Source organism: Ornithorhynchus anatinus, chromosome 1 (genome assembly GCF_004115215.2).
Source record: "Ornithorhynchus anatinus isolate Pmale09 chromosome 1, mOrnAna1.pri.v4, whole genome shotgun sequence".
Classification (NCBI taxonomy): Eukaryota; Metazoa; Chordata; class Mammalia; order Monotremata; family Ornithorhynchidae; genus Ornithorhynchus; species Ornithorhynchus anatinus.
In genome coordinates this window covers 40,251,352-40,273,753 of record NC_041728.1, presented here as the reverse complement: position 1 = coordinate 40,273,753, position 22,402 = coordinate 40,251,352, and the positions used below count along the sequence as shown (strand labels likewise).

General features: G+C 44.4%; 1 pseudogene; it reads left to right on the top strand.

Moving 5' to 3' along the window:
* Nucleotides 1–3,540: 3,540 nt before the first annotated feature.
* Nucleotides 3,541–3,634, top strand: LOC114817474 (annotated as a pseudogene).
* The last annotated feature ends 18,768 nt before the right edge of the window (nucleotides 3,635–22,402 follow it).

Here is a 22,402-nt window from a genome sequence, read left to right as displayed (position 1 = left end):
GTGTCAGTCTCCCCTCCCTCCTGTGGGAGTCCTTTCCCGATCTCTTTCATCTCCTTCCCTCCACATTACACTCTTAAAACACACCACTCCCCCTAAAACCAGTAGCACCTGAGTATATATCTTCAAACTTTGATGTTTTCCCCTCTTGATTTAGTGTCTGTCTAACTCCGAGGACAGCATCATACCTCCTAACTATATTGTAATTTTTCTCGCACCTAGTACAGTGCCACAGATAAAGTAAGCCACTCAGGGAAAGTTTTTGATTGAGATCCGGTGGCTTGGTTTTCCCAGCACACAATCCCACTTCCATTTCCTTTACTTTGCCCTTGGAAACAGTGAAGGGGAAAGACTTTCTATAGAGTGGCTAGCAGCGTGTCAACCAACACTATTATATTGTATTCTCCCAAGTATGTACTGCAGTGCTGTACACACTATAAATGTTCTATAAACCCCACTTGATTGATCAATCCTGACTCACTAGCCTACAATGGAGACCCTCAAAGTCCTAAGGAAACTGTCCATGGGCAATGCATTACTGGGAAAATGTGACCTCCAGAATTGGAACTAACTCTATGAATTACACATTTTATTATTTCTCCTCTAGCAAGTGTTTTAGGTGACAGCACATAACAAGCAAAAGAGCAACTACAACATACCCCACTCTAGGCTTCCAGGGAGTGTTTTTGTTCTTGGTTTACAAAGTTGGCTTTGAAGGATATCCAGAGTTAAGCTAAAGCTTTATAAAAGGCTGGAAGGGAAGATGCCAAGTAATAATGCCATTCTGGGGTCATCTTCTGGTTTGAAGCTGTTGAGGGCAGGGAACATGTCTACCAACTCTGTTATACTGTACTCTCCCAAGCACTTAGAACAGTGCTCTTCACACGGTAAGCACTCAAATACCACTGACTGAGTGGCTGAGAGAGGATGATTCTATCAGTGGTATTTATTGACCACTTACTGAAGAATACATTTGAGTTGGTAGACATGATCCCTGCCCACAAGAAGAAGACAGATATTAATAGGGAAAATAGTAGAGTAATAAGGATACTTATGTAAGTGGCATTGAGCTGGGCTGAGTATCACACTGTGTAAGGGGTACACAACGAACTGCATATTTGGCACAGTGGAGTGTAGGTAAGGAATTGAGGGCTTAGGGAAGGACCCTTGGAGGAGATGTTTGGGTTATTTTTTGTTTTTTAGAAGGTTTTTTAAAATATGGAATGCTTTGAAAATTTGTCTCCTCTGATACTCTTGGATGGTTTTGAAGGTGAGAGTGGTATGATATGAATGATATGAATACATGATTCACATATTCATGAATTTCTGATATGAATGGGGAGGAAGTTCGGGTGGGAGAAATGTGAGCAAGGGGTCAGTGGTGGTGAAATGAGATGTAAGTACATCTTCAAGTTGGTGTTAGAGGAGCGGAGTGTGTTGACTGAAGTGTGTGGAGTGTAGTGGGAAACTGAGGTAAGGTAGGAAGGGGTGAACTGATTTAAGTGTTTTAAAACCGAGGTCAAAATGTTTCTGCCTGTGGAGGTGATGCTTCACTTTTCCCCATCCCTGACAAGATATAGCCACCTCCCCTTGATGGTTGGGCAGACCCAATCCCCCCAGACCTCAAATAGAATGGATCCAGAAATTGAGGGAGAGCTTTGAGCATAGTCTGGAAGAAAAATTAAAGCAAAGAGTATTCATGCCAAAGTTTATACTCAAAAAGAGCATGGAACTGTAAAAATAACAAGATTCTCACAATGGAACTGATTTTAGAGTGGAAAGGACAGATGGGTAAATCTTCAAGAGGTGAAATGGTTAAATGGCATCTATCATTTGGCACTGGGGTTGCAAAAGTCAAAGGAAGACTCTTCAATGTTGCAGGTGTCTATATATTGGTGTTGGTTTTGCTATTAAAATCCCATTTACATTTCCATCACATGCAGTTGCTATGAGAACTCAACTGTAGCTGCTGACTGCTCCAATTCTTCACATGTATCTTGGGACACCCCTATGTAATGTGTGTCTGTTAGTGTGTTGGCATAGGAAAAAACCTTGCAGGAAATAGTATATAAAGCCAAGAAATATGCAGCCTAGACACTACTTAATCTGGTTGCAGGGAACACATGAATCCTTTTGGGTACTTGTAGGACTCTTTTTCCCTGTCCCACTTTCTAGTTAGTAGAATGACTAGTAACTGCAGTGGTGGAATCAGAATGAGTTCATTCCACTTGCACAGTAATATCCATTTGGTATCACTGCGCTGTCCCTGCTCTCCCCAGAGCTCTGGAGTGAGTGGCAGAGAAACCAGGCTGGGGCTGCTCTTCTTCCCTGCCAATCTCTGGCAGTCAGTCAGTTGTATTTAATGGGCATTTACTATTTGCAGAGCACTGAACTAAGCACTTGGGAGAGTACAATACAACAATAAGCAGACACATTCTCTGCCCACAACAAGCTTACAGCCTAGAGGGGGAGACAGACCTTAATGTAAATAAATTACAGATAAGTACATAAGTGCTGTAGGGCTTGGGTGGGGGGTGGAAGATGAATAAATGCAGCAAGTCAGGGTGACACAAGGGAGTGGGAGAAGAGGAAAGGAGGGCATAGTCAGGGAAGGACTCTAAGCATTGATTTGTGATCTGATTAGCTGTCCTGGGAGGTTTGGGTCATGGCTGACTTGGGGACTAGGATCGGTCCAGGATGGCTTTAGGGGATCCACACTGTGAGTAGAACACCCTGAGGGAGACTGTCAGGGGCAGAACTACAAGGGTGGGGGGTGGACAATGTAGAGGGTCTCTCCTGGGCTCCAGAGTCTGCAGGAAGGTGTTGTCCGTATCAGTAGATGTCTGGAACTGTCCTCCAACTAACAGGAGTTGGGGAACCCCTACCAGGAAAAATCTGATCAGCACAATTCTGAGGCCCTTCAGATTTTAGGATTGGGGCCCAGAGCGTGCACATCTAGAGGTTAGATCGTGGCCCATGGTGGAACCTTGAAATTCTAAAGCTTTCAGGCTCTCTGACCTTTGGTTTTGGGGCATCAAGAAATAAGGAAGGAGGAACCAGGGCCATAGTTTGCACTGGGATCCTGGGGTAGTTGCTCAGCTTTGGGATCTGGACTAGGACAAATTCTGGTTTTAGAGCCCCTGAGGAGAGTTCTGGACCTTTCTGATAGTCCATAGGGGAAGAGAAATGTTCTTGGGGGGAGAGCGGTCCCCACTTCTATCCATTCAGTCAGTCATATTGAGCACTTACAGTGTGCAGATCACTGTACTAAGTGCTTGAGAGAGTGCACTATAACAATAAACAGACACATTCCCTACTCACCACGAGTTTACAGTCGAGCATGCCCTCCATGCTGTTGGGGTGCCTGGTTTGATCCAGACTTCTGGTGGTCCTGGGAAACCCCTAGGACTCCTTAGGGTCAGAAGCAGTGACCCAGTGGAAAAAGCACAGGTGTGGGAGTCAGGGGTCCTGGGTTCTAATACCAGTTCTGCCATTTGTTTGCTGAGTGATCTTAAGAAAATCATCTAACTTCTCTATGCCTCAGTTTAATCACATTTACATATTGGAATGATAGAGTACATTAGCATGGCCCCTGCTCAAGGATAAGACACAATTTCATGAAGTGTTTTTCATATCACTCTACCTTTATCCATCCTGTACATGTGCACAGATAAGTACATATCTGTAATTTATATTAATGTCTGTCTCCTCCTCTAGACTGTAATCTCGTTATGAGTGGGGAACGTGCCTGTTTATTGTTACAGTGTTCTTTCCCAAGCACTTAGTAGTACTCTGAACCCAGTAAGTGCTCAACTGTGATTGGATGAATAAAATGGAGGGTTAAATGTCTGTTCTTCCTCCCCTTAAACTATGAGCCTCATGTGGGACAGGGACCATAGCTAGCTGTATTATATCTAGTTCACTGCTTGGCACAAATGCGAAATAAACACTATTATTCTTAGTGTTCAGCATTCTGGCCCAGCCCCACTTTCAATCATCCATCTCGCTGTCTCCACCTTTAAGATCCAGACGTGATTTCAAACTCATCAGTGACTCTTCCAGATGCCCTTGCATCAAGAGAGATATCGGACCTGATATTTTTTGGGGAGGGAATCGGGATAAAGGGCTGGGAAATGAGCTCTGGATTGGCAAGGGAAATGAAGGATTATACTAGCAAACTCTGTTTAAGTCCCAGACTGTAAACCACAGATGGGTGAATTCTTGATCTTTCAAACAGAAAAGTAACATTGGCATCTGCCCCATTTGGATATGACATTCCAGCACCTAAGATGTTCCCAATAACTGAGACCAAGGAGCCAGCTTGGGGTATAGAGAGAACTCCAGTTCACTTCAAACCCGAGGGAAGTGGTGGGGGTGTGGATGATGGTGTGTTGGGGCATTCTGGGAACCTTAGACCCTCCTAGGCCCCTGGACCCTGATAAGCTCTCGCAGATCTGTCAGTCATATTTATTGAGTGCTGACTGTGTGTAGAGCACTGAACTAAGTGCTTGGGAGAGTACAATGTAAGAGAGGTAGTACATTCCCTGATCACATCTTGCTTACAGCTTAGAGGAAGAATACCTCTGCAGCCAAGCAACACCCCTTAGAGCACCCCATCTCTGGATGATTCCCCTACCTCCTCCTCTTTAAGTTCTCTCTGAGAGGTTCCTGCCCACCCACCCTCCCTGTGAAGAAGTGGTGGGATGGAATGGGCTAGCCCAAGCCCTGAGGCCTGGGATTCCACTTGACAGTCCTGTAGACTGTAAGCTCACTGTAGGCAGGGAATTTGTCTGCCAACACTGTTACATCATACTCTCCCAAGAATCTTGTATGGTGCTCTGCACTCGATAAACATGATTGACTGACAGTCATATATCTCTCAAACTGCCAACTGGGCTAAGATCTCCAGCTCCCGCACTCCCCACTAGCTCTCACTGAACATTAATCGTACTCTTCCCCCTTCCCTGCTGGGTGATAAATCTCCCACTCTCCCATTATTTGCCTAATTGCTGCGGATTATCCGGCAGTCAGAAGCTCTTGGGCCCAGGGAGATTAATGGAGGACATTGCCTTTGTTTTGATTTCGTTTGCTAATTGCTGTGTAGAGAGAGGTAGCTTGGTTTAATGTAGCCCTTTCTAACTGGATCAAGGCAGGCTTTGTTTTATGTAATGGGATCTGCAAAGAAGAGAGGCTTCAGTGGTTTCAGCCTAATGGCTTCGGGGCAGGACAGGTGGGCTGAGGGTTTAGTGGAGAAGGGGTCCACCCTCAGCTCCTCCTGCAGGGCAGTGGTCCCCAAATTTGGCTACAGAGATTACCCTCAGTCCCCTGGAGAACTGAAGCAGGCAATCAACCTGAGACCCTGTTCAAGTCCCCTTCCCACCATGTTCGTGGCTCAGTGGAAAGAGCAAGGGCTTTGGAGTCAGGGCTCATGAGTTTGAATCCCAGCTCTGCCACTTGTTGGCTGTGTGACTGTGGGCAAGTCACTTAACTTCTCTGTGCCTCAGTTCCCTCATCTGTAAAATGGGGATTAAGACTGTGAGCCCCACGTGGGACAACCTGATTCCCCTATGTCTACCCCAGCGCTTAGAACAGTGCTCGGCACATAGTAAGCGCTTAACAAATACCAACATTATTATGTTCATTCATTTAATCAGACTTATTGAGTGTTCACTATGTGCAAAGCATGATACTAAGCATTTAGGAGAGTACATATGCAGAGGACTGGGGCTCACAGCTGACTTTCAACCACCCTGCCATTCCATATGAGGTCATTACATCCTGCTGCCCATACATACAATATAACATAATGACATCATACACCACATTTTGCACCAAGTATTCCTCTTGCTGCCCCTGTAGCTCTTCTTGACTGAGCACTCTGAATATCTCTACTAAGAGATCCAGGAGTAAGCTCCGCTAACAGTCTTCCATCCCTCCACCATCTTTGAGAGGAGCCCTGTGGCCACCATCTTTGATCATTAACAACCATATTAATGTTTATGGTATTGTTAATAATAATGTTATTTGTTAAGCGCTTACTATGTGCAGAACACTGTTCTAAGCACTGGCTAGATACAGAGTAATCAGGTTGTACCACGTGAGGCTCACAGTCTTAATCCCCATTTTACAGATGAGGGAACTGAGGCACAGAGAAGTTAAGTGACTTGCCCACAGTCCCACAGCTGGCAAGCGGCAGAGCTGGGACTCGAACCCATGACCTCTGACTCCAAAGCCCGTGCTCTTTCCACTGAGCCACGCTGCTTGTTAAGTGCTTACTACCTATCAAGCACTCTACAGGAAGCAGCGTGGTCCAGGGGAGAGAGCATGGGCCTGGGGGTCAGAATGACCTGGGTTCTAATCCCAGCTTCGCCACTTGTATGCTATGTGATCTTGGATGTCACTTAACTTCTCTATGCCTGTTATCTGCAAAATGAGGATTGACTGAGCCCCATGTGGGTCAGGGACTAACTCCAACATGGTAAACTTGAATCTATCCCAATGCTTAGTACAGTGCCTAGCACATAGTAAGCACTTAAGAAATACCATTGAAAAAACTTCTGGGGTGGAATGTAAGTAGATTAGGCACAGACACTGTCCCTCATGGAAATCACAGTTTAAGGGAGAAGAAAAAAAGTAACTAAACCCCATTTTACAGATGAGGAAACAGGTTCAGGGAAATTAAGTAACTTGCTTAAGGTCACACAGCAGGCAACTGGTGGAGCCGGGATTAGAACCCGGGACCCATGCTCTTTCCTCTAGGCCACACTGTTCCTTTGGGAGGCCCAGTAGCACCATGTCCTTATCTGTTACTTCCTCTACCTGGAATTTTAATGTCTGTCTCCCCATTAGACTGTAAATTCCCTGGGGGCAGCGATTGCATCTACCAACTGCATTATGCTCTCCCAAGCACTTAATACAACATTGTGCACACAGTAAGCACTTCATAAATGGCAGTGGTTGATTGACTTGGGCAATGGCTAACCTCAGTTGCAGGGTGAAGCCAGTCCGGCGGAGAACTGATCAGAAAGCAGGAATCTTCCTCAGTCCCCCTGCATCTAGTTCATGACTTGTGAACCCTGTACCTGCTTAGTAATATTTGTTGACTTGGTGGCTGCACCGACTGAGGACCACAGATTCCTTGATGGAGTCTTGGGAGAATATCGAAGGGCCACTTCATTCGAAGGGTCTTCATCCGCCCTGTCTTCACACCTCCCAAAACAGTAGTAGAGATGCTATAATTTTTTTCCCCCCATCTCTTTCTGTCAGGGGTCTTGGTCTCAGGGAAGTTCAGACCGAGGGAATCTGTGTCTGTCAATTTTGTCTTTCTTGCAGACACAGCACTGCTTGTGCCAGAGGGGAGGCCATGCTCTGTTTATTTCCAAGGCTTATTCTTTGACCGGGAATCTTTAAAAAGAACCTTTCACCGACAGAGATGCCCCAGATTACTTTATTTGCTGGCAAGAGGAGAGGTTTTTGGAGGGGCTTAAATGTGATTTAGAGTCTGTCCACTGATTAGAACCAGTCAGGCCAGGAACTTCAAAATTCTATACCCATCCGGTATAAAGTGGACACCTCTGTCCAGCAGAGAAAAGCAACTACTGCCACCAGTCTGTAATTATCTGTTATTTATATTAATGTCAGTCTCCCCCTCTAGATTGTAAGCGTGTTGTGGGGAGGTAATGTCTGTTTGCTGATATATTGCATGCTCCCAAGCACTTAGTACCATGCTCAATCAATAATAATGATGGTATTTGTTAAACATTCACAGCCAGGCACTGAACTAAGGGGCTGGGGTGGATACAAGCAAATTGGGTTGGACACAGTCTCTGTCCCATGTGGGGCTCATAGTCTCAATCCCCATTTTACAGATGAGGTAACTGAGGCACAGAGAAGGTGTGACTCACCCAAGGTCACACAGCAGACAAGTGGTGGAACTGGGATTAGAACCCGTGACCTTCCGACTCCCAGGCCCAGGCTGTATCCACTACACCATGCTGCTTCTCAATAAATATGATTAACTCACTAGTTTCCCTTCACAGTAGAGGTATTGTGCACCTCCTATTAGACTCCTAGTCACTTCAGGAGTCTCCCGTTTAAGGATCAATGAATGTTATTCAATAACTCAAAATTTGGGTTAAGTGCTCACTGTGTGCCAAGTATTGTACTAAATGCTGGAATACATACAGTATAAATGGATTGAGCACAATCCCTGTCCCCCCGTGGGCTCACAGCCTAAGGGGCAAGACAGAAGACTGTGAGCCCGTTATTGGGCAGAGATTGTCTCTATCTGTTACTGAATTGTACATTCCAAGCACTTAGTACAGTGTTCTGCACATAGTAAGCGCTCAATAAATACTATTGAATGAATGAAGTGGTATTTAATCCCCATTTTATAGATGAGGCAATTTAAGCATAAAGAAGTTAGGTGACTTGCCCAAGGTCACACAGTAGGCAAGTAGCAGAGCTGAGAGTAGAATTGAGGTCTCCTGACTCCCAGTCCTGTGGTCTTAACACTAGGCTATGCTGCATGGTGATGATTGTGGTATTTAAGTGCTTATCACGTGCCAAGCACTGTACGAAGCACTGGGGTAGATACAAGATAATCAAGTCCCACATAGGACTCAGTCTGAGAGGGAGGACATGTATTTGAATCCCCATTTTGCAGATGATGGAACTGAGGCACAGAGAAGTTGTGACTTGCCCAAGGTCACAGAGCAGATAAGTGGATGAGCTGAGATGAGAACCTAGGTCATCTTATTCCCAGGCCCAGGCCCAGGCCCTTTCCGTTTAGCCAAGCTGCTTTTCATGATGCTGATGGAACTTAAGCACTTACTCTATTGCAAGTACTGGAGTAGATGCAAGTTTATCGAATTGGATACAGTCCCTCCTGCACATGGAGCTCACAATGCTACCTGCTGCTTGTTATTATCAGGGATAACGGCACAGTGACTATTGCTTGGACAAAGAACTGCATCCCCTAACAACCACCAACACAGCAGATCTCCACAACCATCAAGATTTTGTGTAATCATCACTGAGGTTCACCTGTCAAGATGCTACCTGTTCTTCCCTGGTTGAAGCCTAGGCCTTAGGAAATGGTGTCAAGGAGCCCCTGGACACACAGACCCTGGATCAGTACCAAGCTATTGTTATAGTTTTACAATGGAGTTTTTTTGTGTTTTCCACCAAAAAAAAGAAGCTCCTTCTAGCTTCTGGTCATAACCATTTGGAGATCAGGGGTAACAATCACAGAGGAGAAGCAGCGTGGCCTAGTGGATAGAACATGATCCTGGGAATCAGAAAGACCTAGGTTCTAATCTGGATCTGCCACTTATCTGCTGTGTGACCTTGAGAAAGTCACTTCACTTCTCTGTGCTTGAGTCACCTCATTTGTAAAGTGGGGATTAAGACTGTGTGCCTCATTTGGGACAGGGACTATGCCCAACCTGATTTGCTTGTATCCACCCCAGTGCTTAGTACAGTGCCTGGCACATAGTAAGGGCTTAATAAGTACAACAGTTACTAGGAGGAGGAGGAAGAGTGTCCAATAGGAAGGGGACACTGAAAGCCTAAATATTTTCTTTATATTGTTTGCTCCCAAGCACCTAATGAGGTGATCTGCAAACAATAGGCCCTCCACCAATACCGACTGAAGGTCTTCTGAGTTGCTTGGCCCCTATATATTGAGTTGTTGCTTTTCTACCTCCCTCTGGGGTCCTGTTTTCTTTCCTGTAGCCACCCGTTTCTCTGTAAAATGGGTGTGATGACCTACCATCTCTCAACTGCCTTATGGTGGTTAAAGTCAGTCAGTCAATCTTATTTGAGTGCTTACTCTCTGCAGAGCACTGTATTAAGCACTAGGGAGAGTATGTTATAGAATAGCTGGTAGATATTCTCCCTGCCCACCAATGACTTACAGTCAAGAAGGGGAGACAGATAGATATTAATATAAATTAGTGATTGCTCAATGGCTCAGCTCCCCTGTTTTTTTTTGGAAGGGTGATTTCATTTAAGTCTCTGGGATTTCACTGCGTGGAGACGTAAAAATCACAAGAATCAACACCGCACTCTAGCCTATGAAAACTTCACTTCCCAGCCCCCATAAGTACCCCCAACTTCCTATAAAGTGGACATTGCTTTCTTGCAGAACCCTGCATTTAAAGAAAACTTTCAGTAAAGACTCACCCCACATCTGATGCTACCCCAGTGCACGCAGCCTCCATTCTGATGTCATGTTGAGCTGTAACTGGGTGGGTTCCCACTGTCCGAAAAATGTTCCCTGATTTTGTCATGTTGCTTCATTTGAAGTGTATAGGGCAAACTTGTATTCTGATTGAGCTGAGTGAAAGGAAATATGCGGACCCTCAAAATAGAGGAGACTCATTTCCATATAGCTGCCCCTCTGGTGCAAAGATGCCACCCAAACTTTAGTCCTGTGTATGGGTGAGATGGAAATGACTGCATGACTGACCATTCCTTCACACTCCGCACCCCTGCAGGTTGCCCCTTCAGGGTTTTGTCTCACTTGGCACCTGCAGTGTTGTGCTCCATTACCTACCCAGATCCTCTGCTCTAAAGGAGCCATCTTAGTCCTGAGGCTACTGGCCACGGCGATCTGAAGGTCCCCAACGCTTCCCTGGAGTCCCGGGAGAGGGGACTTCTATGCCTCATAGTTGGCATTTGTTTTCTTCTCTTAATTTAGTCCCCTCCTTCCTCACACCAGTGGTGAGAATAGGCCACTGTGTTCTCTATTTTCCTGATAAAATCCTGTTAAATATTGTGATGTGAGAAGCATCGTTTCAATGCCGGAGGCCCAATGGACAATGTTCGAGGACTTCCTTGTTTGTGATTCTTCCATGCCACCAGTGATGTGAGAGAATTATTCAGTTGGTCCCAAGTGACATCAGAAGGAGGGCCAGGAATCCCGGCCATGTATATGGTTTGCTCACTGGTCTCCTAAAGCGTCTACTGACCTCTTGCTTCTGGGTACTTTACAGCCTGTGTGTTTTGGGGCAGTCTGCTGCATAGAAAGCAGATTTCAATGACAGTCTTCAGCTCTGGATCTATGTTTAAGACTTGACTGTATGTGAGCGTTTTCCTGAACATGCCAGTATATAACCTTGCTTTTCTGCAGGCTAATTGTCTACACCACTTTGCTAATTCTGCACACTGATTAATTGCCATTCTCCTGTTTGTGTGCCCATCCAGTACAAAGTTGTCAGCACGTAGCAATTCCTCCCACTGTGACTCAAGGGCATTTGACGTTGCACAGTCGGAGGTAATGCAGCATATTCTCACCTCATCTACACTTCCTCTGTAGCCTCCTCAGGAATGACTTCATATAATACGTGGAATGAGGGCTGGCTCTTTTTGCAGCTCTGCTTTAAAGCTTCAGTGATGAGGAAAGGAACAGAAAAGACACCTTGTACTGGGATAGTTGCCACGTAGCTTGGTGCAGCCTATAAAGCCCAACTGGTTGTTCTGCCAGAGAATGCTGTAGAGCAAAGCTGGGTGCAGAAAGAGGAGAACCGATTACGTGGCACCTCGCTATTAGGGCTGCACCATCTGTCCCCCTCCATTATCCAGTTTTGTGTCGCTGCCACATAATTTTGTCCCCAGAGACTTTTAGTACAGGTACTTTCTGCTGTGGATGACTGTGGAATGAACAATTTGGCCCTTGACCAGGAATGGCTGGTTACTTGATGTTTATTTACCAAACAGCTAACCTGCTCCCCCTCCCATTCTTGCCTTAAATAAATGGTCAACTGAGACTTATCATCCATCTGCAAACTGCTTTTAGTTTTTCTTTCGGTTCTCTGTCTTGCCCTAATTGCTTGGCCAGCTGTTCAGGGCTCAGTACCATCAGTCCCCATTCAGCATGGGGCAAGCAGTCACTCCAGGGTTGCAACTCCTTTCCTGGGGATTTGCAAAGAAGCAGCTTGGATGCATCTCATCTCCGTTATGGGTACGAACAGGTGAAATAGAACTATTAGGAGCAGAAGCAGTGTGGTCTCAGCTCGGACCTGAGAGAAGACCTGGATTCTAATCTCTGCTCTGCCATATACCTGCCAGGTGACCTTGGGCAGGTCACTTCTCTGGGCCTCAGTTCCCTCATTAGCAAAATGGGGATACAATACCCATTCTCCCTCCTAGAGCCTCACGGGGGACCTGATTAATTTGTCTCTATCCCAGAATTTAGTACAGTACTTATTTGAAATGGAATTTAAGTATTTACTATGTGCCAGGCACTGTATTAAGTGGTAGGGAAATAGCATGGCCTAGTGGAAAGAGCATGGACCTGGGAGTCAGAGGATCTGGGTTCTAATAGCTCTGCCACTTGCCTGCCCTGAGACCTTGAGTAAATTACTTCTCTGTGCTTGTTTCCTCATCTGTAAAATGGGGATTAAAGACTGTGAACCTTATGTGGGACATGGACTTGTCCAACCTGATTAGTTCATATCTACCCCCGTGCTTAGTACAGGATCTAGCACTGAGTAAGTGCTTCACAAATATCATTAAAAAACAAAACAAAACAAAAACACTGGGGTCGATACAAGTTGATCAGGTTGGCCACAGTCCATGTCCCATATGGGCCTCAGAGTCTTAATCCCCATTTTACAGATAAGGTAATTGAGGCAAAAAGAAGTGAAGTGATATGCCCAAGGTCTCACAGCACTTGCGAGTATATATGTACCTATTTATAATTCTATTTCTTTCATTAATGATGTGTATATATCTGTTATTCTATTTATATTGATGCTATTGATGTCTGTTTACTTGTTTTGATGCCTGTCTCCCCCCTTCTAGACTGTGAGCCCATTGTGGGCAGGGATTGTCTCTATTTGTTGCTGAATTGTACTTTCCAAGCAGTGCTCTGCCCACAGTAAGGGCTCAGTAAATATGATTGAATGAATGAATGGAGTCAGAAAGTCATGGGTTCTAATCCTGGCTCTGCCACTTGTCTGCTGTGTGACCTTGGTCAAGTCACTTCACCTCTCTGTGCCTCTGTTACCTCATTTTTAAAATGGGGATTGAGACTGGGACTGCGACCAACTTGATTTGCCTGTATCCACCCCAGCACTTAGTACAGTGTCTATCACATAGTAAGCACTTAAATGCCATTATTATTATTATTATGTGCCAAGCACTGTAGTTAGTGCTGGAGTAGACCCAGGCACTTCATTCTAGGAGCTCCATGTCAGGATGTAAATCAGAAGGAAAGCTATGAACTAAATGTCCTAGGATTAACTTCCTCTTTGCTAGAGCAAAGGAGAGCTAACCACAGTGCTTATTAGGTGGCACAGTAAATGACTTTTTACTGTTTAAACAATACAAACATGAATACTTAGGATTTAGTTCTCACAGACAGAATACCACTCCCTACTTCTTAGCACATCTTTTTGCCTAAGGGCCACAGAACAATTGCCTAATGAGGTACTGCTGGTTCACCATTGACTATATGTAGCTGAGAATGATTTCATTCACTGAGTGCTGTACTAAGCATTTGAGAGAATACCAAAGAAGTCCTCAAGAAGCAAGATGGAGAAGCTCATTCGTCACATTTACTGGAGTCATACTGATGTTAACTTCCATTTGAACGCTATGGTACATATTGCTTTTCTATAGTAAAGTTTGGGAAACTGAGGTTCTCATGAGCAGAGGCTAGAAGAAAGACATTTCAGATTTCAAAGTCTCTTCCTTTAGCAATGATAATACTAATTATGATATTTGTTAATTACTTACTATGTGCTGACCACTGCACTAAGAACAGGGGTAGACACGACTTAATCAGGTTGGATCCAATCCCTATACCACACATGGGGTTCACAATGTAGGAGGGAGTAAGATTTAATTCCCATTTTACAGATGAGGAAACTGAGGCACAGAGAATAATAATAAATGTAGTATTTAACCATTTACTAAGTATTAGGGTAGATACAAGATAATCAGGTTCCACAAGAGGCTCATAGTCTAAGTAGGAGGGAGAACAGGTATTGAATCCTCAAATTGTAGCTGAGGTAACTGAGGCAAACAGAAGTTGTGACTTGCCCAAGGACACAAAGCAGGCAAGTGGTAGAGATTAGAACCCCTATCCTTTGACTCCCAGGCCCATGATCTTTCCATCAGGCCAAACTGCCCTTGAAGTGTTTTTAGAATGCATTCATTGCAGCCTTCGGGAAAGTTCCTGGAGGCTTAAAGTTTTTGCTCCTTAACTCGGTGTCCTAGGTGAGTGACAACAGGCCACGAAGATGAACCCTATCAGCATAAAGGTGGATTGATACAAGATTGAGAATTGAAGGTTTTTGGAGTTGCTGCTATAACCAAGGAAGAAATGGGGAGCTGGAGAGCCAAGTGTCCCCAGGGTGTTATCTTCCAGAGAATTGACTGTGCTTTCCAAAGCATTCATTCAAAATAATAGCCTCAGACATTCAGGAAAGACCCTCCAGGTTGCAGGCTAGCTGCAGCTGAGGCAGAGGGAAACTAAATATTCTTCCTGCCACTGAGTCCTGGGCCTGGCTGTCCTTGACACTAACGTTGCTAGGGCTACTTGGCTCACAGAGCTATAAGTGGGAAATGTCTTTTTATGGTTGTATTGTATTGTCCCTAGTGCTTAGTACAGAGCAGGGCACACAGTAAGCACTCAATAAATACAGTTGAATGAATGATTGAATGAATGAATCTGGTACTGCCATTGGACTTCAGGTTTGGGAAATGCTACCTAGTGGCTGGGATTGGAGCTCCCCTCCAAAAGGAACCCCCGGTGCCCTGACAATTGTATGTACCCTATAGACTTTAAATTAATGCTCTTTGGAAGACTGTCAGCTGAGGTGTGGAGAACAGAGCTCAGCACCTTCATTTTCTTGGCTACTTAGGGCTGACCTTCCCAGAGAAGACTATGTAAATTTAGTATCTGACATTGAAGGAAATGGAGATGAGGTCACATGTGAGTTTTAGGTTCTTTAGTTGTGAGATTTTTGTTTTAACTATAATCTTTCTGTCTAGGAAGCGCTTTCCCCATTCTTCAATAGTATTTGAACACTGACTGTAGATTATAAACTTCTTGTGTTAGGAATTATTTATACCTACTCTTCTGTAATGTAATTTCTCAAGTATATACTACAGTGGGATGTACACTTGTAAGCAGTCAAATATCATTGATATATGCAGAGCACTGTACTATATGTTTGGGAGCAAACTATAAAATTACTAGACAGGATTCCTGTCTTCAAAGAGCTTTCAATCTACTACATTCACTAATGTAAATTACATTTAGGAGGATATAATAGGGTATGAAGATATGTACAAAAGTGCCACAGAGGAATAATATTTAGTATCTAGACTGTAAGCTTGTTGTGGGCAGGGAATGTCTACGAACTCTGTCGTACTCTCCCAAGCACTTAGTACAGTGCTCTGCACATAGTAAGCAGCTCAGTATTCAAATGATTAAACTGATGCTAACACAGGAGTTAGAAGATATTAAAGTGAAGAGATGAGAAATTGGGGAAGTAGTAACATTAGTATTAAGCGCTTATTGTATGCAGAGCTTTGTACTGAGCACAGGAGGAGAATACATGGGTGGGAATTTGTGAGGGAAGATGGCTTTTTTAAAAAAAATACACACTTCGAACCTAAGGTACCTGCCAAAATGTCCTGGAGAAGGAAGGTACTGCAGATTGCAGAAGAGAGGTATCAGAATTATCAAGGTAGACTTGGAAATCCTCCACACAGAGGTGAAGCTGAAGGTGTGGAAGGGCTTCCAAGGGGAATGAATAAAGTATAAAAACAGAAGGGGACCCAGAACTGAGATTTGAGCATATCCCACAGCTAGGGAGTGGGAAACAGGAAGCTGAGAAGGAGGCTGGGAAGGATTGGTCAGAGTGAAGAGTAGCACCAGGAGAGAGCTGTAACTGGAAAACCAAGGATTACTCCTGTTGGCAGTTGAAGGAAGTAGCCTACAGTGTCCAAGGCAATTGAGAGCCCTGTGACTTCTGGCAAGCCATTAGTTTATATTCATTTTTCACAATCTCTTCAATGACTGAAGCACCAAAATGGAAGAAAGAACATACTGTAAGTGGGAATGGCTCACATCCTGTAAACATTCCGAAACTTTGATGACAACAAAAATGAACATTTCATTAGTGGACACCCGGAAACCTCTTGGGATTTGTGTGAGTGACAGGCTAATGTGTGCATGGACAAAGCACTGGTTGTTTATAGTAAGCACTTCCAAATATCGGGTTGGCATTTTTTCTATTTTCTCCAAATTCTGCAAAAAAAACACACCACCCACGTGAATTTGGGGGAATTCTCTATTTACCGGTACATAAAATTCAACACTTTAGGCCAGAGATCTTCATGTCTTTCATGTCTGGAAGTCTTGCAAGTCTGACTCATGTGATGACTTTCACATGTCACATCCTATACCTCAAATCCCTCAACAAAGCCAGACTACATCAGAGTTATTTCCAGCTTCTTATTGCATCCATTAGTAGAGAAGCAAAATAGACTATTATTGGCAAACACTGTAGCAACTGACAAAAATCGAAGAATTCTGCTGCTGGGGCTAATCTTCCCAGCTGCCCTGCAGCACAGCAGCTCTGAAGATGCAGGCTATGAACCCCCCACCCACTGCCAACTTCAGGCACAAACTTCTCCCCAAGGCCCTGCATCTCCAGCCATCTACACTGTTTTGCACATGAACTAAGCCATTTTGACACAGTGTTGTTCAAAAATTCAGGTAATAGTGGAAGGAATATGTTAATCTTGTAGAACTGCATATTGCACTACCGTGGCCCTATGAAAAATAAAAGCACATGAATATTGAATACTGTTCTTGCCACATTTTAAGATTTCTGGTTGGTCATCCCTAGCATGCCCTGACCATACCCCTCTCTTAGCTTAGATTCAGAAGTTGAACTTGTCACACGGATGTTTCTGGTAGAATGGCAGAAATAATACACACACCACTGGATGTGCAAATGTTTCCAAGCTGTGGTTTGGGCATATAATACACCAGCTTTCTCAGCAAAAAAGTTGAGTAAACTTACATTAAGATTGAGTTTATAATAACATCCTAATGAGTATGCTGACAGATGACCTAGTTTGCATATGCTATGTAAACTAAGTTTCCTATCTTCATTTACACACATTTACATAACATTCACTAACACTTAGCATCTAATCATGGATCTGTCAAAGTAAATTACTCCTTTATAGATAATGCACTGTAAACCCTGCAAACTCCATTTCCCTTCTATTCAAGACTGAGATGGGGAAATCTGTGAAAATTCCATCTTATAGAGATCTGCCTGACTTGTACATGGAGCCCACCTACCTAAACCCATAATGGAAGGATGCCATCCTGTAAGCAGTGGGTCTGGACCCACACCAGTGACTTCCGGTCCCTGACGACCACTCCACTGGTCGTCTTCATGGGCAATGGTGAACTGAACTGAAACTAAAAGGGCAATGTGAATTGGGAGAAAAATAGTGGGTAATAATAGCTATGGTATTAAGCACTTACTATGCGTTAAGTGCTGGGGGAGATACAAGGCAATCAGGTTGGACACAATCCCTATCTCATATGGGGCTCACAATCTGTCAGAGGGAGGGGAATTTAATCCCTATTTGACAGATGAGGAAAATAATGCACAAGGAAGTTAAGTGACTTGCCCAAAGTCATGTAAGCAGACAAGTGGCAGAGCTGGAATTAGAACACTAGAACATTAGGTCAGGTCCTCTGACTCCCAGGCCCATGCCGCTAGGTCATGCTCCTCCAGAAGAATCCGAGCAAAGGAAAGATTCGTCTTCTGTCCCTCCATCCATGCTTTTTGTTAAAATAATGATGGTATTTTTTCAGTGCTTACTATGTGCCAAGCACTGTTCTAAGCACTGGGTTAGATACAAGGTAATCAGGTTGTCCCACATGGGGCTCACAGTCTTAATCCCCATTTTACAGATGAGGGAACTGAGGCACAGAGAGGTTAAGTGACTTGCCCAAGGTCACAGAGCAGACAAGTGACAGAGCTGAGATTAGAACCTACGTCTTCTGACTCCCAAGCCAGTGCTCTTTCCACTAAGCCATGCTGCGTTAGACACGCCCATTGATGAGGTCTTCTTGATTGGATCCTTGTTAATCCGACTTGGTTGGGAGCTGATTGATGGATTCTCATTGCATTTGTTAATTTATGGGTCATTTTCTTCTTTGTTTGCTCAGCAGCAAAAACGAAGACCTGATGCTCGGCTTGTCCCTCCCACCTTACATCAAGTGATCCCAAAGGATCATTCCTTCCCTGCTGTGATGGGTTCATAAGCCCCCTTAGGGGTGAGATTTTTGCCCTTAAAGTGTGAGAATGGCCATCTCTGCTGTTTCCACCCCTGAAGGGTTTTGTGAGTTGGAATAGCATGATTCAAAGCTTAATGACTGACGGCATTAGGTTTTAGAGTGCATAGGTAGCATTAGGTTCCTAATTGTGACTTTTTCCCCTCCACTGTCACAGCCACCTGCATCATTTCTGGTCATATGAGTACTCCACTACTGAAAGACTTGGCCATATAGCCATCTTTCCATTTTCTTTCTTTCCTCCTATCTGTAAATTATTTTGTCTTTCATACTTTAAATGGCAAACGCCTTGAGGACGGGAATTATGACTTCAAAGGCTAATGTACTCTCCCGTATGCTTTGCACAGTGCTCCACACATGATAGGTGCTCAGTGAACACCACTGATTGCTCTGCTCACTCATGTCTATTTATTTTGTTGCCCCTTCTACTTTCCTACCCGTTGACTCTTTTTGAGTCTTGAAATTGTCTACTCAAACTTTGTCAATAGATGTAGCACATCAGTGGCATTCAATTCTTTCACTGTGCAGTCATAATTCTGAAGATTTGTGTTCCTTGACTCCCTAGATGATAGTATCTGTTGTCTCCCAAAGGCTAAAATGTTTTCTGCATTCTTATTTTGAGTTCGGGTTTATTAATGGCAATTGCTGGGAGAATTCCCCTTTGAAAAATTGATACTTGTTTGTGTTTTTTCTCACTTAATTGGCATTCCACCAGCCCATCAATTTTTCCTTATTTAGCCAAAAAACTCAACAACCCTTTGTGTTTCCAGCAACATTTACCTCCACCCTTAAGGAGGCCAGATGTCCTACTGGAAAGTGACTGGGACTAGAAGACAGGAAGCCTGGGCTCTAGTTTTGGCTCTCCACTAAAGTGCTGGGTTACCATGGGCAAATCAATCATATTTATTGAGCACTCTACTAAGCATTTGGGAGAGTACAATACAACAGTTAGACATGTCCCCTTTCCACAAGGAGCTTAGAGTCTGGAGACCTCCTTGGGAATCAGTTTCCTTTTCTGTAAAATGGGGTTAAAATACCTGTTGTGCCTCTGAGCCCCTTATGGGACAGGCACTGTGTCCCATCTGATTTTCAAATACCTACCCCAGCTTTTCACACAATGTTTGGCGTTTAGTGAGTGCCTAAATGCCATTTTGATCCTGACTCTTTGAAATGCTAATCTGAACGTGTTTCACTTTTTCTTAGTCTCTTTAACAAACCACAGTTTTTATATTGGATGTCATTTCTCTTATTGGTCCCCATTCAAAGCTCCTGAGTTTTGGAAAAGAGGGTACTTCCACTTCTCTCGAGGTTCCTATAAACTGAACAGCTTATTCTAATTTAATTGCCTCTCAGTCCTGTTCTTGTAACCAGCATTACAAGAGAAGCTATGTGGTCTAGTGGAAGGAACATGAGCCTGGGAGAGGATGTGGGTTCTAGTCCTGACTCTGCCACTTGTCGACTGTGTGAATTTAGGCAAGTCACTTATTGGACTTCAGTTACCTCATCTGTAAAATGGGGATTTAAGACGGTGAGCCTTATGTAAGACAGGTACTGTGTTGAACCTGATTATCTTGTGTTTACCTCAGTGCTTGGTAGAGTACCTGGCACACAGTAAGCACTTCACAAATACCATTTTTAAGAAAACAAACATCACTGAGGGAATAGTTTTCTGCACTGGGCAGTTGTAGTGCCTCTAGTAAAATAGGTACAGCTATGCCAGGTTTGAGTATTTTGGGATTTTAATAACTGGCCTCTCTAGCAGTATTTAAAGGAAGAGACTCCCCCTCCACTGACTCAGGACTCAAAGGCACCCCAGAAATAATTATGGAATGTCCTACGCATTGGGCTAGATACAATATAATCAGATCATGCACAGTCCCCGTCCAACCTGAGGCTCGCCACCTGGGGGAAAGGAAAACAGGTATTTAATCCCCAATTTACAGATGTGGAAACTGAGACAAAAGTCAAGTGGCCTGTAAACTGAAAGCTCCTCCTGGTAGGAAAATCCCTACCACTGATGTTACGTTGTACTCTCCCAAGCACTTAGTACAGGGCTCTGCACACAGAAAACACACTGAAATACAACAGTGACCTGTCCAAATTGACACAGCAAGCAAGTGGCGGTGCTGGAATTAGAATCCACCTGATCACGAGGGAGGAATGGTAACTTCTTCTTTGTCACTGGGCTCCTCCACCGAATCAAAAGCACATGGGAGTTGGTGACCAATATACCAAGCCCAAACTGGGGCAGTGCCTGACATTGATACACTCGAAAACGAGGAAGGACTCTGCCTTGCCCTGAGTCGGACACGAGAGGGCATTAGAGCCTTATTTTTCTTAGTTCTCCACTTGTAATCACTTGGAAAGCAAGACAGCTTCAAGCTTCCTGAGCGAGCCAGGTTTAACAAGGTTTGAGCTTTTAGGATGTACTATGGATCCTTGACCTCTAAGCCAACCATAGGCAGGAAACGTGTCTGCTAATTCTGTTGTACTCTCCCAAGCGCTTAGTAATAATAATGATGGTATTTGTGAAGCACTTACTATGCGCCAGGCACTGGAATAATAATAATGATGGTATTTGTTAAGCGCTTACTGTGTGCCGAGCACTGTCCTGAGCGCTAGGCCAAGCGCTGGGGTGGATACAAGCAAATCGGGTTGGACGTAATCCCTGTCCCACACGGGGCTCACAGTCTCCATCCCCATTTTGCAGAGGAGGTAAATGAGGCCGAGAGAAGTGAAGCGACTTGCCCAAGGTCACACAGTAGACAAGTGGCAGAGCTGGGATTAGAACCCATGATCTTCTGACTCCCAGGCAGGTGTTCAATCCAAGAAAGCACTCAAATATGACTGATGGATAGTAACCTGCCACAACTTATTCATTCAATCATATTTATTAAGCGCTTACTGTGTGCAGAACAGCTCTGTACCTCCACTCTTTTCTCCAAAATTGCAGGCAACTACAACTAACTGTACAGAGAGGAGGGGCCTGCCTGCAGGTTTTGTGGCCATTATCCACAAGATCAGACTAGGAATCCTTACCTCGGCATCAGTCCTCAACTCACCTGTGCTGGCTGCACCCCCAAACATGGAATATGTTGGGATAATGAGCTGCATTTATAGTGATTGGACCTGGATTCATTACTTTGGAAGGTGTGGAGATGGGGCTGTAGTGTGATTTCTCTTGCTTTAAGATCAGACCCACAAAGAGACCTGTCCTGCTGGCAATCCCCACTCCCAAACCCTCCCTTGCCCCATCCTCTGAGGTGTATGGGTAGCGGGGGATGGGGAGTGGGTGGAGAATGGATAAAAGGAGGGTTACAAGACCCCACTTTTGAAGTCAGACTCACCACTGGGAGTACTTTACCTTTCATCTGTTAACAGATGCCTTCAAGACTTGGATGTCTTCCAGTCACCTCAAGCTAAACATGCCAAAACAGAACTTCTTATCTTCTCACCCAAATCATGTCCTCCCCCTGACTTTCCCATCACTGTAGATAGCAACACCATCCTTCCTGTCTCACAAGCCCATAACCTTGGCATTGTCCTTGACTTCTCTCTCTCATTCAACCCACATATTCAATCCATCACTAAATCCTGTCAGTTCCACCTTCACAACATTGCTAAAATCCTCCTTCTCCTCTCCATCCAAACTGTTTCCGCGTTAAAACAGTCATGCATCCTATCCCACCTAGATTACTGCTTCAGCCTCCCTGCTAACCTCCCAGCCTCCTGTCTCTACCCACTCCAGTCAATATTTCACTCTGGGGCCGGGATCATTTTTCTACAGAAACGTTCAGGACATGTTTTCCCACTCCTCAAAAAACTCCAGTGGTTCCCCATCTACCTCTGCATCAAACAAAAACTCCTCACCATTGACTTTAAACAGCTTGACCACCTTGCCCTCTCCTACCTCACCTTGCTACTCTCCTACTACAACCCAGCCCACACACTTCATTCCTCTAATACTAACCTTTTCCCTGTGCCTCAATTTCATCTCTCGCACCACCAACTCCTCTCTCTCATCCTGCTTCTGGCCTGGAACACCCTCCCCCCTCAATTCCA